Genomic DNA, 18585 nt, shown 5'->3' on the forward strand with positions numbered 1-18585 from the left:
AACAGCAGCCTTATAGAAAGTGGCCTGTTAAAGAAAAACAAACAAACAGAAAACAACAGAAACAACAGCAACAACAAAAAAGACCCCATGAAATCACCATTCAAAGGTCAGCAATCTCAGAAATTGAAGGTATATAAGTCCACAAAGATGTGAAAGAATCAATACAAAAATGCTGAAACTCAAAAAACCAGAGTGGCTCTTCTCAAAATGACTGCAACACCTATATAGCATGAGCAAAGAACTGGGTTGAGGATGAAATGGCTGAATTGACAGAAGAAGGCTTCAGAAGATTTACAATAATGAACTTATCTGAGCCAAAGGAGCACAGTATAACCCAATGCAAAGAAGCTAAGAATCGTGATAAAACAATACAGGAACTGATAACCAGAATAGCCAGATAAGAGAGGAGCATAACTGACCTGATGGAGCTGAAAAACACAATGTGAGGCCTTCACAATGCAGTCACAGGAGTCAATAGCAGAATATACCAAATGGAGGAAAGAATGTCAGAGTTTTAAGACTACCTCTCTGAAATAAGTCAGGCAGACAAAAATGAAGAAAACAGAATAAAAATGAGTGAAGAAGAAACCTCCAAGAAATATGGGACTATGTAAAATGACTGAACCTACAACTGATTGGGGTACCAGAAAGAGAGAGGATGGAACCAAGTTGGAAAACATTCTTCAGGATATCATCAAGGAGAACTTCCCTAACCTAAAAAGACAGGCCAACATTCACATTGAGAAAATCCAGAGAGGCTCAGCAAGATGCTCCACAAGAAGACCCACCCCAAGACACATAACCATCAGATTGTCCAAGGTCAAAATGAAAGGAAAAATGTTAAGGGCAGCCAGAGAAAAAGGTCAGGTCACCTACAAAGGGAAACCAGTCAGACTAACAGCAAATCTCTCAGTGGAAACCCTACAAGCCAGAAGACATTGGGGGCCAATATTCAATATTATTGAAGAAAGTAATTTCCAACCCATAATTTCATACCTGTCCAAGCTAAGCTTTATAAGTGAAGGAGAAATAAAATCCTCTTTAGACAAGCAAATGCTGAGGGAATTTGTCACAACCAGGCCTACCTTACAAGAGCTCCTGAAGGAAGCACTATATATGGAAAGCAAAATCTCTTAACAAACACCACAAAAACAGACTGAAATTCACAGACTAGTGACACTAGGAAGAAACCACATAAACAAGTGTGCAAAATAACCAGCTAGAATCATGATGACAAGATCAAATTCACACGTCAATATTAACCTCAAATGTAAATGGGCTGAGTGCCCCAATTAAAAGACACAGAATGGCAAGCCAAATAGTCAAGACCCAGCTATATGCTGTGTCCAAGAGACCCATCTCACATGCAAAGACACACATAGACTCAAAATAAAGGGATGGAGGAAAAATTACCAAGAAAATGGAAAAGAGAAAAAAGTAGGGGCTGCAATCCTAGTTTCTGACAAAACAGACTTTAATCCAAAAAGGATCAAATAAGACAAAGAAGGACATTCAAAAAGGTAAAAGATTCAATTCAACAAGAAGAGCTAACTGTCCAAATACCTATGCACTCAATACAGGAGCACCAAGATTAATAAAGCAAGTTCTTAGAGACTTATATAGAGACTCAGATTCCCACAAAATAATAGTGGGATAATTTAGCACCCCACTGACAATATTAGACCATCAACACAAAAAAATTAACAAAGATATTCAGGACCTGAACTCAGCTCTGAATCAAACAGACTGGTAGATATCTACGGAATACTCCACTCCAAAAGAACACAGTATACATTCTTCTCATCACCACATGGCACTTATTCTAAATTTGCTCACATAATTGGAAGGAAAACACTCTTCAGCAAATGCAAAAGAACTGAAATAATAACAATTTCTAAGACCAAAATACAATCAAATTAGAACTCAGCACTAAGAAATTCACTCAAAACCACACAACTACATGGAAATTGAACAACCAGCTTCTGAATGACTCCTGGGTAAATAATGAAATCAAGGCATAAATCAAGTTCTTTCAAACTAATGAGAAAAATGAGACAACATATCAGAATCTCTGGGATGCAGCTAAAGCAGTGTTAAGAGGGAAATTTACAGTACTAAATGCCCACATGAAAAAGCTAGAAAGACCTGAAATAAACAAACTAACATCAAAACTAAAAGAACTAAAGATTCAAGAGCAAACAAACTCCAAAGCTAGCAGAAGACAAAAGTTAACCAATATCAGTGCAAAACTGAAGGAGATATATATATATATATCCTATATAATATATTTCATATATATCATATATATCACATATATATCATATATCATATACTATATATCACATATATCACATATATCATATATATCTCCTATATATAGGAGAATATATATTCATATATATTTCATATATATCATATATATCACATATATATCATATATATCATATATCATATAAATATCATATATATCACATATATCATATATATCTCCTATATATAGGTATATATATAGAATATATATTCACCTATATATAGGATATATATAGAATATATAGGTATATATAGACTATGTATTCTATATATAGGAGATATATATGTGATATATGTGATATATATGATATTTATATGATATATATGATATATATGTGATATATATGATATATATGTAAAAACCTTCAAAAAATCAACAAATCCAGGAGCAGATTTTTAGAAAAAAATAATAAAATAGCTGGCTAGACTACTGAAAAGAAAGAAGAATCAAATAGACACAAACAGAAATTATAAGGGGGATATTACCACTGACCCGACAGTAATATAAACAACCATCAAAGAATACTATAAACTCCTCTATGGACATAAACTAGAAAATCCAGGAGAAAGGGATAAGTTCATGGACACATACAGACTCCCAAGACTGAAACAGGTAAAATGGAATTCCTGAATAGACCAATAACAAGTTGTTAAAGTGAGGCAGTAATAAATTTCCTACCAACCAAAAAAGAAGCCCAGGACCAGAAGGATTCACAGCTGAATTCCATCAGAGGCACAAAGAAGGGCTTGTACTATTTCTACCAAATGTATTTCATAAATTTGAAAAAGAGGGAATCCTAACTCATTTTATGAGGCCAGCATCATTCTGATACCAAAACCTGGCAAAGACGAAACAAAAACAAAAACTTCAGGCCAATATCCCTGTTGAACATGGATGCAAGAATCTTTAATAAAATACTGACAAATCAAATCCAGCAGCACATCAAAAAGCTAATTTGCCATGATCAAGTTTGCTTCATCCCCCACATGCAAGGTCAGTGCAACATATGCAAATAAATAAATGTAATTCATCATATAAACAGAATTAAAGACAAAAACCACATGATTATATCAATAGATGCAGAAAAGGCCTTCAATAAAATTGATCATGCATTTACATTAAAAACTCTCAATAAACTAGATAATGAAGGAACATATCTCAAAATAATAAGAGGCATATATGGCAAACCCACAGCCAATATCATACTGTATGGGCAAAAGCTGGAAGCATTATGCCTGAAAACTGGCACAAGACAATGATGCCCTCCCTCACCACTCCTATTCAACATAGTATTGGAATTTCTCACCAGGGCAATCAGGTAAGGGCAAGAAGTAATAGGCATTCCAAAAGGGAGAGAGGAAGTCAAATTATCTTTGTTTTCAGATGACATGATTCTATATGTAGAAAACGCAAAACTTTATCAGCCTCAAATCTTCTTGAACAGATAAGCAACTTCAGCAAAGTCTCATGATAAAAAATAAATGTGCAAAAATCACTAGCATTTCAATACAACAAAAAAGGCAAGTGGAGAGACAAATCATAAATGAACTCACATTCTCATTTGCAACAAAAACAATAGAATACCTTGGAATAGAACTAACAAGGGAAGTGAATCACCTCTTCAAGGAGAATCACACACCACAGCTCAAATAAATCTGAGAGAACACAAACAAATGGAAAAACATTAGATTATCATGGATAAGAAGATTCAATATTGTGAAAATGGCCATACTGCCCAAAGCAATTTATAGATTCAATGCTATTCCCATTACATTACCCTTGACATTCTTCACAGAATTAGAAAAAGATACTTACAAATTCATGTGGAACCAAAATAGAGCCCAAATAGCCAAGGCAATCCTAAGCAAAAAGAACAAAGCTAGAGGCATCACGCTTCCTGACTTCAAACTATACTATGAGGCTACAGTAACCAAAACAGCATGGTACTGGTACAAAAACAAACACATAGACTAATAAAACAGAATCGAGAACTCAGAAATAAAACTGTACATCTAGAACCATCTGATCTTTGACAAACCTGACAAAAACAAGCAAAGGGAAAAGGATTGCCTATTTAATAAATAGTGCTGGGAGAACTGGCTAGCCATATGCAGAAAATTGAAACTAGACCCCTTCCTTACACCTTATACAAAAGTTAACTCAAGATTGATTAAATACTTATATGTAAAACCCCAAACTACAAAAACCCTAGAAGAAAATATAAGCAATATGATAGGCATAGACAGGGACAAAGTTTTCATGAAAAAAAAAAAAATCAAAAGCAATTGCAACAAAAGCAAAGAATGACAAATGGAATAGAATTAAACTAAAGGACTTCTGCACAGCAAAAGAAATTATCATCAGAGTGAACAGACAACCTACAGAGTGGGAGACAATTTTTGTAATATTTTCATTGGACAAAGGTCTAATATCCAGAGTCTACAAGGAATTTAATTAAATTTACAAGAAAAAAACAACCAACCACATTAAAAAGTAGGCAGAGGACATGAACAGACACTTCTCAAAAGAATACATACATGCTTTGAACAAATATATGAAAAAAAAGCTCAACATCACTGATAATTAGAGAAATGCAAATCAAAACCACAATGAAATACCACCACGCTCCAGTGAGAATGGCGATTGTTAAAAAGTCCAGAAACAACAGAGGAGGTGGTGGAGAAAAAGGAAAACTCTTACATTGTTGGTGGGAGTGAAAATTAGCTAACCTATTGTGGAAGACAGTGTGGGGATTCCTCAAAGATCTAAAGTCGGAAATACCATTTGACCCAGCAATCCCACTACTTAGTATGCACCCAAAGGAATATAAATCATTCTGTTATAAGTACACATGCATGTGTATATTTATTGCAGCACTATTCACAATAGCAAAGACATGGAATCAATGATAGACTGGATAAAGAAAATGTGATACATGTACACCATGGAATACTATGCAGCCATAAAAAGCAATGAGATCATGTCTTTTGCAGGGACCTGGATAGACCTGGAAGCCATTATCCTCAGCAAACTAACACAGGACCAAAAAAACAAACACCATATGTTCTCACTCGTAAGTGGGAACTGAATGATGAGAACACACGGACAGAAGGCAGGGAACAACACACACTGGGGCCTTTCGGGTGGAGGGTTGGAAGGAAGGCGAGCATCAGAAACATTAGCTAATAGATGCTTGGTTTAACACCAGTGTGATGCAATGATCTGTGCATCAAACCATCATGGCACACATTTACCTATGTAAAAACCTGCACATCCCGCACATGTACTTCTGAACTTAAAATAAAAGTTGAAAAAAATCAAACTAACCGAAAACAATGAACAAAATAGCAGATTTAAGGCTTCTCTTATCAGTAATTACATTAAATGTAAGTTTTTTAATTAAAGCCCGACATTGACAAAATGTATTAAAAACAAACACAACTTGGTCTGAATATAGATTTTTTTATAAGAAAAACTAGATTGAATGTTACAGATAGGTTGAAAGTGAAAAAAATGTGAAAAGATGTTAATTTTATGTAAACAGTATTCAAAATAGAGCTGGAGTGGCTATGCTTAAACAAAATTGACTTTAAGACAATAGTTTTATTAAAGACAAACAACAACATCATATGAAAGAAACAACATCATATGAAAGCAACCTCCGCCTCCTGGACTCAAGCGATTATCTGCCTCAGCCTCCTGATTAGCTGGGGTTACAGACATGCATCGCCATGCCCAGCTAATTTTGCATTTTTAGTAGAGACGGTTTTTCTCCATGTTGGTCAGGCTGGTCTCGAACTCCCGACCTCAGATGATCTGCCCGCCTTGGCCTCCCAAAGTGCTAGGACTACAGGCATGAACCACTGTGCCCGGCCAAGGGCACAAATATTTAAAATGGTTATAACTCCTTGGCACATTGCCAGATAGACCTAATATACATCTATAGAACATTTCAATAAAAAACAGAAGAATACATATTCTTCTCAAGTACATGTGGAATATTTTTTTCAAAATAGATTATATGTTAGGCCACATAACAAGTCTCGATGAATTTAAAATATTCAATTAATATCAAGTATGTCCTTTGAAGACAATGGGATGATATTAGAAACTGATTATAGAGGAAAATTTGAACAATCCAAAAATATGTGCATATAAAATTAAAGAGTGAAATAGAAAATACTTTGCAAGAATGAATACAAACATGCAACATAGCAAAACTCATTAGATACAGCAAAAACAGTGATCAGAGGGAAATCTCAGCTGTAAATGCACACATTAAAAGAGAAAAAAATATATAATATCAATAACTTCACCTTCAAACTTAAGAAACTAGCAAAAGAAGAGCAACCTAAACCTGAAGAAACACAAGGAAGGACGTAATAAATGTTAGAATAGAAATAAATAACATAGAAAATAGAAAACATCAGAGAAGATCAATAAAACCAAAGTTGATTAATTGAAAAGATAAACAAAATTGACAAACTTTTAACTAGACTGATCGCGGAAAAAAAGAAAAGGCTCAAATTATCAAAAACAGAAATGAAAGTGGGAACATTACTACTGTCAAGAAAGTGAAAATGATTATAAGAAAATACCAGGAACAATTGTATGCCAACAAATTAAATAACTTAGATGAAATAGAAAAATTCCTAGAAACATGCAAGATTTCAAAAATTCTAATAAAGAATATCACAGAACCAGATTTTTTTGATAAATTATATCAAACACTTAAAGAACAATTAAAATAAATGCTTCTCAAACTCTTCCAAAATATACTGAGGAGGAGGAATTATTTTCTAACTTTTTCTGTGAGGACAGTATTACCCTGATACCGAAGCCAGATGATAACATCACAAGAAAACTGAAGAACTTATTGTCTGATATCGATACGGCCATTACATCTCTCTTTTCTTTTTAAAAACAAAAATTAGTAAACTTTGTAATTAAAAGCAGTTTTAGGTTTACAGCAAAATTCAGCAATAAGTACAGAGTTTATACATACCATCTCTCTCTCCACAGAAAACTCCTCTGCTCTCTTACTGTTTGGTTGGGCGCTACATATTTTATAAGTGTTCCTGAGATTGGTCTGAGATTCAATTAAGTTTCTTGGAAAGACTATATCCTTTCAGTGTTGATATCAGAGCAATGAGGAATGCTTAATCTGAGATTAATTATTCTTCACTACTGAGATTAAAATACTTCTGTGTGTATTCTTAATGTCCCATGAATCTTGAGGTTTTTTTTTTTTATTTATTCCCCCCTCCCCGCCCCAGTATCCTCGTGGAAAGATATACTATTCCAAGACTTCTGTGAGTGCTGGACATTATTACTGCTAACCTTTTCGAATGTTCATTGCCTGGTCTCAGGTATTTTTTTTTCACATACATATGTTTACCAAGTGAGGTGAACACTTAGGATGACCTTGTGATGATCTCTTTAGTTCTCTCTCTGAAGCTGTCTCCTCTTCAGGACTTTGTGTTTGGAATTATAATTGCTTTAATCTTCCCCTATTCTCCATTCTATTTCCTTAAATCAGAAAGGGTGCTCTGCTATATGCCTGGACTCCCCTTATTCACACTGTTAGTTGGAATCACTTTAGGCAACAAGGTGGGTCAATTATAAGGCTCTACACAATTGTTTTTCATCTCTAAGGGATCACTGTCCTTCTTTATCTCATGTCTGGTTACTTACAATCTGTTTTTTCATAAATAATTTTTTTCTGTTTAATGGTTGTTTTAGAAGGATGAATCTGGTTCCTGTTTTCCATGTTGGTAAACAGAGTCTAAGCTGGAAGAATTATACTGTTCTCTTCATTTTTCACAAGAATATTTCCAAAAATTTGTTCAAAGAGTTGGTAAAGTACACATTAAATATTAGCAGAGAATAGTACTGAAGCAAATATATATGAAGTTCACTTAAACTACGTCTTCTAGTTAGAATGAGGGTTTTACTTTTGATTATGTTTGTTTTTGGAATTCTCTTTCATTTAGGCAATTAGACTACTGAGTAACACATACTGATACTCTACACTGATGAATTCCTTTGAATAAATTTTCAAATATGCATGCCATAGATATTTAAACTCCTGAAATTATTTTGTTGTCTTGAAAGTAGAAAGGAAGCTAATTGGCACGTATCTATTAAATTTCAAACCAGATTGAAAAACTAATATATTATTGAAAATATACTGTATGAAATGGCAGTTAAAATAAAAGTGGTTAATTATAATACAAACATGCTGCTGTTTATGCCATCTTAGGAAAGTGGCATGTAACACATCAGAGGGGGAGTACATCTCCACAAAGACAGAGACTGAGGGACAGTGAGGAGAAAATTATAGAAATTTCTAAGCTTTTATCAGTTCACCTTTTTTTACTGCTAAATATTAGGACGTAAAATAGAAGGCTCAACACCCTTTGACTTTTCAGAGGATGCAAAACAACAGAAATTAGAGAGTTAAGTTGCTTTCCATGTTAAACTGAGGGAAGTATTTTGTGTGTGTGTGAAATGGAGGAGATGATAAAGAAAATAGGAAATAGGAATAGGAAAATAGGAGTGGTGATATTAGGAGTGTCTTGAGGTAGAGAGGTGATAGAGAAAAATGATCGTTAAAAAGCACATACAGGTTGGGCATGGTGGCTTACACCTGTAATCCCAACATTGTGGGAGTCTGAGGTGGGCAGATCACTTGACACTAGGGTTTGAAAACAGCCTGGGCAACAAATCAAGACCCTGTCTCTAATATATGTATATATTATATATATATGTTATATAATATATATTATATATTATAAAATTTATATATTATATATAATATGTAATATTATATAATATAATATTATATAATATATAATTTACTATAATATATAATATGTATAATCATATATTATATATTATGTTATACATTATATATAACATAATACATATGTAACATATATAATATATATCATAAAATATAATATAATATATAATATATAATATATTATAATATAATTGTATATCTTATAATTATATTATACATATTATATATTAATGTATATTATATATAATATACTATAATATATATGAATATGTAATATATAACAACATATTATATAATTATAAATACTACATAATTGTTATATATTATATGTAATTTATATATTATAATTATTACATATTATAAATTTCCCCAATTCATGCTTTTTGACAGGTAATGGGGGTAGAGAATCCTAGAGAGATATTTGACTCTTCGCTTTGGGTTTTTCGTTAAACATACAGCACAGAAACACTGCAGTAGCTGATTAATGATACAAAACCAGGAGTAGGAGGAATTCAGAGCTAGGAGTAACCACAAATATTTTAGTCCCTGAAGAATTCACAAAAATCTTGAGGAGAACATTAGACTTCCTAAGCATATACTAAATGAAGCCACATCTTTTTATCTAAATGAATAAGGTAGTCAAAGCCAATATGTAGGATGGATGGCCAGATAGATAGATAGATAGATAGATAGATAGATAGATAGATAGATAGATAATAGTTAGCTATATTTATTTCAGGTACAGTAATATCTACAATATTTCTGTGAAAATGGTGTTCTTCTAATTTCATTTTATGGATTAAGGTACTAACGTGTTGAGGTTAAAAGGTTAAATTACTTTAACAAGATCACATCCCTGGTAAAGGAGAGGACTAGGATTAATAAATACCCAAATCAAAAGGAAAACTACAAAACACTGATGAAGGAAATCAAAGAGAACACAAACAAATGGAAAGACATCCCATGCTCATAAATCAGAAGACTTAATATTATTAAAATGATCATACTGCCAAAAGAAATCTACAGACTCAATGTAATCTATGTCAAAGTACCAACATCATTTTTCACAGAAAGAGAAAAAAAATCTTAAAATTTGCATGGAAAAGAAAAAGAGCCTAAATATTGAAAGCAAACCTAAGCAAAAAGAACAAAGCTGGAGGTATCACAGTACGTGACTTCCAAAAACATTACCATGCTATAGTTACCGAAACAGAATGGTATTTGTATAGAAACAGATATATAGACCACACAGACCAGTGGAACAGAATAAAGAACTCAAATAAATTTCCATAATTACAGCAAACTGATTTTTGACAAAGGTGACAGAAACAACCTTGAGGAAAAGGTATCTTCTTCAATAAGTAGTGCTGCGAAAATTGGATATCCATATGCAGAAGACTGAAACTGAACCTCTATCACTCAACATATACAAAAATCAAATCCAGATGAACTAAATATTTGGATGCAAGTCTCAAAACTATAAAACTTCTAGAAGAAAACATAGAGAAAACACTTTAGGACATTGGTCTAGTAAATGATTTTATGTCTGGGACCTCAAAAGCACAGACGACAAAAACATAAATAGACAAATGGTACTATATTAAACTAAAAGGCTTCTGCACAGCAAAGAAAACAATCCACAGGGTGAAGAGACATCCTGCTGAATGGGAGAAAATATCTGCAAACAATATCACAAGGGACAAAAATTGAGAATACACACAGAATTTAAACAACTCAGCAATATAAAACAAGTAGGAAGAGGTCATGGACAGACATTTCTCAAAAGAAGACAATTAGCCAACAGATATGTGAAAAAATACTCAATATCACTAGTCATCAGGAAATGTAAATGATAACTGAAATGAGATATCACTTTACCCCATTTGCAATGGCTACTACTAAAATGACCAAAAATAACATATGATGGCAAGGATGTGGAGAAAAGGGAACACTTATACACTGTTGTTGGGAATGTCAATTAGCCATTATGGAGAATAGTATGAGAATTTCTAAAAAAAAAAAAAAAAAAAAAAAAAACCTGAAATATAATTACCATATGATCCAGCAATCCCACTACTGAATATTTATCCAAAGGAAAATACATCAGTATGTCGTAGGGGTACCTGCACTCTCATGTATATTGCAACACTATTTATAATAGCAAATATATTGAATAAACATAAATGTCCATCAACGATCAAATGGATAAGGAAAATGTATATATACACAATGGAATACCATTCAGTCATAAAAAATAAAATAATATCATTTGTAATAACTTGGGTGGAACTGGAGGTCATTTTGTTAAGTGAAATAAGTCAGACACAGAAAGACAAATACTGCATGTTCTCATTCATGTGTGGAAGCTTTCCAAGTTGATCTCATGGAAGTAAAGAGTAGAATGAATAGATACCAGAGGTTGGAAAGGATGTTTGGGTGGGGTGAGGGGAGATGACCAGAGGTTCGTTAAGCATAAAACATACAGTTAGATATCAGGAATTTGTTATAATGTTATACAGAAGACTAGGGTGACTGGAGTTAGGAATAATGTATTGCAATTTCAAAGTAGCTAAAAGAGAGGACTCAAGTTGTTCCCAATCCATACAAATAATAAATACTCAAGGTGATGGGTACCTCTTATACTCTGACTTGATAATTACACATTCTATGCATGTAACAGAATATCACATGTACCTCCAAAGTATGTAAAATATTATTCATCAATAAAATAAATGCTCAGTTCTCTTTGACCTCAAATTTATAACCTTTATAGTATGTTTTTTCTGCATCTATGTTTAAAACTTTATGTTACAGCTTAACATCTATGTTAAAAACTATGAAAGAATATTCTCTCACATGTCATCATTACCATAAAATATATATAATTAATAATTTATATTTTTATAATAAGCCATGTGTTTTTTGGTTGCTTAAAGAAAAGTCTGAATGGTTTACTAAAATATTATGAGCCAGCAAGTCAGCAGTTCAAGGTGCTAGTCTCAAATCTTCCATAAAGTATCCTGAAAGTGTTGAAGATTCCCATCCTCTCATCCTCTTTCTGAATTCTAGTATTGTAATCTTTATTTCTTTTTCTAAAACATGGTTCAGGGAATACTGTTCCACAACATGACACACACAGGTGCGCATGCAAACACACACAAAATTCTGTGATAGAATAAATTTTAAAAATGCAAACTAAAGCTTCATTTAGAAATCTGTGATGTAGTTTAGCATGACTCTAAGAAATAATTAATTAAGGAACCTGTTAAGGCTTTAAAACACTTTTTTTTTCTAAATTGTATGTAACTGGGACATATCCTCCCTTTTGTCAAAATATTTTCAGTGGAAAACGGTGTGTGAAGTGTTGATGTGTGTTTTTTCTAATGATCTTTGTAGTTTCACATTTTATGGCTTTTTTTTTTTTTTTTGAGACAGAGTTTCGCTCTGTCGCCCAGGCTGGAGTGCAGTGGCTCGATCTCGGCTCACTGCAAGCTCCACCTTCCAGGTTCACGCCACTCTCCTGCCTCAGACTCCCGAGTAGCTGGGACTACAGGCGCACACCGCCACGCCTGGCTAATTTTTATTCTTTTTTTTTTTTTTTTTTTTTTTTTATTATACTTTAAGTTCTAGGGTACATGTGCACAACATGCAGGTTTGTTACATATGTACACATGTGCCATGTTGGTGTGCTGTACCTATTAACTCGTCATTTACATTAGGTATATCTCCTAATGCTATTCCTTCCCCCTCCCCCCACCCCACGACAGGCCCTGGTGTGTGATGTTCCCCTTCCTGTGTCCAAGTGTTCTCATTGTTCAATTCCCACCTATGAGTGAGAACATGTGGTGTTTGGTTTTTTGTCCTTGCGATAGTTTGCTCAGAATGATGGTTTCCAGCTGCATCCATGTCCCTATAAAGGACATGAACTCATCCTTTTTTATGGCTGCATAGTATTCCATGGTGTATATGTGCCACATTGTCTTAATCTAGTCTGTCACTGATGGACATTTGGGTTGGTTCCAAGTCTTTGCTATTGTGAATAGTGCCGCAATAAACATATGTGCATGTGTCTTTATAGCAGCATGATTTATAATCCTTTGTGTATATACCCAGTAATGGGATGGCTGGATCAAATAGTATTTCTAGTTCTAGATCCTTGAGGAATCACCACACTGTCTTCCACAATGGTTGTGGAAAGTCCCACCAACAGTGTAAAAGTGTTCCTATTTTTCCACATCCCCTCCAGCGCCTGTTGTTTCCTGACTTTTTAATGATCACCATTCTAACTGGTGAGATTGTATCTCACTGCGGTTTTGATTTGCATTTCTCTGACGGCCAGTGATGATGAGCATTTTTTCATATGTCTGTTGGCTGCATAAAAAAATTTTTTTTTTCGTATTTTTAGTAGAGATGGAGTTTCACCGTGTTAGCCAGGATGGTCTCAATCTCCTGACCTCGTGATCCCAAAGTGCTGAGATTACAGGCGTGAGCCACCGTGCCTGGCCATTTTATGGCTCTTATTACTGTTCCTTAGTGGTATTTCAAAACAATGCTGGGAATACTCAGTAGTTTTTATTATTACTGGAAAAAATATCATTGGATCATGTTTTCCTTTATCAGTATGTTTTGAATGTAAACAGAAATTTTTCCCCAAAACTAGTTTTAATAACAAAATCTATTGTTATATAACAAAATTAAATAATAAGACAGATTTCAAGAGTAATATTCGAGAATTCTACTCTCACTTCTCTATAATTTTTAAGTTTGAATTCCTTCAGATATTGTTTTCATGCTCAGTCACTTAGCAAGATAGCTATGTAGGTTCTGATAATCAGTCCAGACATGGAATTTTTTTTTTCTTAGGAGAGAAGAAAGCATTCCAAAATGTTCTTTAGAGAACTTCACACATATGCTGTTGGTCTCACGGCTGTTCTTAATCCAGTCACTGATAAGGAGGCTGAAATTGCCATGAATGAATTGAACTAAATGTTATCCACTATCTGGAAGTAGAGATCAGGTCAGCTTTGCCTGAAACACGTAATTATATCCTGGAGGCTGAACAGTGAAAAAAATCACTGTTTTCTTAGGCAGAGCAATAAGGGTATGGCATATTAAGCATAATCTTATGCGAATGTTAAGAATATAGAAGAAAAATGTTTTGAAATAATAGATTTAGTTGACGCAGAGAAACACATAGAAGACAAACATCAGGCAGAAGATTTGAAAGTCTGAGATCTATCGTCAGTCTTCACTTAAAAAAATATGTCCTCAGGCCAATCATTGAAACTACGTAAGCCTCAGTTTTCCTACTTACATAGGGATGTTATTACTTGCCTATTATTATTCAAATAGACATTTAGATAACAAAATAGAGTAATAGGTATGAAAGCTCTTTTATATAGAAGTATTATCTTATTTTAAAAAATTATTTTAGTTAACTTTGAGAAAGAAAATTCAACTTTTTTACATGATAAACAGTATAATTAGACACAATCCATTAACAAGACAAAATGACAATTTGTCATGTTTTTTATTTTTTATAATGACTTTGATAGTTCTCTTATAGGTATTCAAATAAAGCATTATTTAAACAATGTTAAACTCATCGTTTTTTATTATTATTATTAGCAAAGCTTCTTGAAGATGATTGCCTGTATTTCTGATGAGTTTGCAAGCAAGAGAAAGGTCTGAAATCCAGCAACTCAGAGTCGATATAATGCTTACAGTAACATAAATGACAAAGTGTCATTGATGACTGAGATGACAAATGACAACATGCATATTAATAAGCACTAGACGACATTCAATCACTGTCCAATATTCTTAGTCACGTTGAAGGAGAATGCAATCTTCAAATGCAGCACCCCACAGAAGAAGTGTGACTGTCACCAAACAACTTCTACAACTTAGAAAGTCAGCAGAAAAGTGTCAAGGTTATGCCTACCTTCATGGAAAGGTGAATGACACCTGCATAATTTTTATATCCATACTACAGGGGCAACAACAATAGCCTCCAAATTATACTTCTACACAATAACAATAGGCTCCAAATTATTGTATAGAAGTTGTGTCTACACATATCATCAGTTCAAGCCTTTCAACTACGTTTAGTAATGAATGAAATTAGTTTTTTTTCATTGTGCTCTCTTTCTTTCTCTCTCCATCCCTGCCTGTTTCCCTCTCTATCTATATAGTTATTTGACAGGACTCCTTGTGTGCTTGATCAATTCCATTAAAGTAGTTTATCTAGGTGGATAACTAGATTAAGAGCCACATGAATCTATGTTATGTGACACAAGTGCTATGTGTATGTGCATATGTTTCTATATAACACACACATAAGTAGTTTTTATATCTCAAATGTCCAGACATTTTATGAGTCATCTACTTTATTTTTTACAGAATGTTTTCTTTTTTAATATATAGAACAATTTCTTAAATATACTTATTATGAACATATGATAAATATAAATAATATAGATACTTGACAAAAACACTCAACAACCCAACAAGGAAGAGCTGAGGTGGACAGTCCAGTCCAAAAGCTTATTGTTCACCAGAGTGACAGGTAGACTGCATTCCCTCTGGTAGTGCATAAATGATTGATATTGTTGTTATGTGTTACAGCCCTAATGTCACTCAACAGGTGTTTTGGACTGAATACGAAAATCCTTAAACAAGAACCATGTTCCTGGGCTTGAATATAAATATACACAGAAGCCTCAACTCTTCTCCTCGTATGTTCATTGCTTTTCTACTGAATATCAACAGGTATTTTTATTTTTGTCTACACAGAAAACAATAAGCTATATTGCAGAGATGGGTGGGTTATTTCAAATGTACTTTCTTGAACTTGTAACCTTAAGAATGGTGATATTAAATAAAACTTAAGCTACCTTAACCCAAGAAATAAGAAATCGTCTATATAAAAATGTTAGAAAGAGTTGGCTTTTCTGTATAATTATTTGTCTTTAGCCTAGTTTATTGGTCTGTTGAGGCTGCCATAAGAAAACATCCCAGACTGGGTGGTTTAAACAACTGAAATTTATATTCTGACAGTTTTGGAGGCTAAAATTCCCAGATCAAGTTGTCTGTAGACTTAGTTTCTCCATAAATAGATAAATATGGAGCACTTAGGAAAATTACACACACAGAGACACACACACACACATATTTACATACATAAACATGTACAAATGACTTTAATTTGGGTAGTTTTGTGTTAAAATTAACCCTTGAGTTAAAACTAGAGGTTAACGTTGAATGTTTGCACTTTATACTGGAGAAGACGGAGAGAATATATACCTTGTATAGATGCTGATCATTTCCATATACTAGGTAAATGGTTATATTAAAGATACCCATTAGCTTTTTTTTTTTGCATACACCCCATTCTTAGATTATTTGAAACAGTAACAGACGAGAAGGGCTAGGTGATTCCAGCATGTAATTCTGTGTTTAGACAATAACAGCTGTACCAGGACCATCCATCTAACCCGTACTGGAAAAGATGAGTTTTTTTTTCTTCAGGAAATTTGCATTTTAGGCACAGACTGAACTAGTTACAGGGTGTAGAACATCTAAACTTGGGTTGTAAGATCAAATAAATGTGGGCTGTAGATGGTACCTGTGACACCACCAAACGATCAGTAAGATCAAAATTAAGAGCCCTATTAGGAAAACTTGTTTACAGAGAGATGAATGGATTGTGTATATACAGAAAAAAGAGAGCATGAACGTAGAACACGGTGAAAGAGTCACACTCATAGTCTAATTGGAAGTCTGGTTATAATCTTTGAATACCATTTTCTGTTTCTTTGCAATAACTTCAACTCTGATAAGCAAACTTGAATATTTTGGTTTTTATAATTAAAGTCTCTGACTAGGATAATTGTTTTCACCCTTGTTTCTATGTGCTTTTTGGATCCCCATAACTACTCTAGAAATGACGGTGTTTGCTTTGCTTAGAAAGCAGTAAAGCATTTGCCTATTATATGAGGCATAACCTGTTATATATATATATATTCTCGAAAGATACCAAATGGACAGAACAAACATTTAAAGTCAGCAATCATTCACTGGGCACATAGAGTGCTGTGGAATTATAAAATCTATGGTATTATGGCTTTTAATCCCACAATAAACCTACACATATAAAAACTGCTTCAAGTCAACACAGCATAAGGAAGTATTGTATAATGTATTCACATATATCACAGCTATGTTAATAATGATTAATTCATACATAACTATTAAATAATATTCTTTCTTCCATTAAATCACTATCTTTCAGCCATAGTTTACCAGGAAGAACATAGTTAAAATGACAACTACCTATAGCATAATTGGTATCAATTTTGGTAGCTGGCTTAATATAAATTTCCATTTAATTTTTGAATAAATAAAGCTTATTTAATTTTTATATTTAATTATTGTGGATAAAAGAAGTGCATATATTTATGGCGCATATGAGATGTTTTGATATAGGCATACAGTGCATAATAATCACATCATGGAAATGGGATATCCATCCCCTCAAGCATTTATCCTTTGAGTAACAAATAATCCAATTATATTCTTAGTTATTTTTAAATGTACAATTACATTATTATTGACTACAGTCATCTCATTGCACTTTCAAATAGTAGGTATTAATCATTCTTTGTAACTATTTTTTGGTCCCAGTAACCATCCTCATCTTCCCCATTGCCCTCACTACCTTTTGCAGACTCTGGTAACAATCCTTCTATCTCTATCTTCATGAGTTCAATTATGATGAAATTAGATTTTTAGACACCACAAGTAAGTGAGAATATGTGATGTTTGTCTTTTTGTGCCTGGCTTATTTTACTCAACATAATGATCTCCAGTTCATCCATGTTGTTGTGAATGGCAGGATGTCATATTTTTATGCTTGAATAATACTCCACTGTGCATATGTACTACATTTACATTAACTTTTGATCTGTTGATGGACACTTAGGTTGCTTCCAAATCTTAGCTACTGTAAACAGTGCTGCAACAAACATGTGAGTGCAGATATCTCTTTGATATACCGATTTCCTTAATTTGGGGTACGTACCCAGCAGTGGGATTGCTGGATCATACGGCAGCTCTATTTTTAGTTTACTGAGGAACCTCTAAACTGTTCTCCTTAGTGGTTGTACTAACTTACATTCCCAAAAACAGTATATGAGGGTTCCCTTTCTCCACATCTTCACCAGAATTTGTTATTGCTTGTCTTTTGGATATAATCCATTTTACCTGAGATGAGATGGTATATTATTGCAACTCTGATTTGCATTTTTCTGATAAGCAATAATATTGAGCACGTTTTCATATTCGTATTATTCTGTTTTGCACTGCTATAAAGAAATATCTAAGGCCGGGCGCGGTGGCTCAAGCCTGTAATCCCAGCACTTTGGGAGGCCGAGACGGGCGGATCACGAGGTCAGGAGATCGAGATCAC

This window comes from Rhinopithecus roxellana, chromosome 7, assembly GCF_007565055.1.
Source record: "Rhinopithecus roxellana isolate Shanxi Qingling chromosome 7, ASM756505v1, whole genome shotgun sequence".
NCBI classification, from domain to species: domain Eukaryota; kingdom Metazoa; phylum Chordata; class Mammalia; order Primates; family Cercopithecidae; genus Rhinopithecus; species Rhinopithecus roxellana.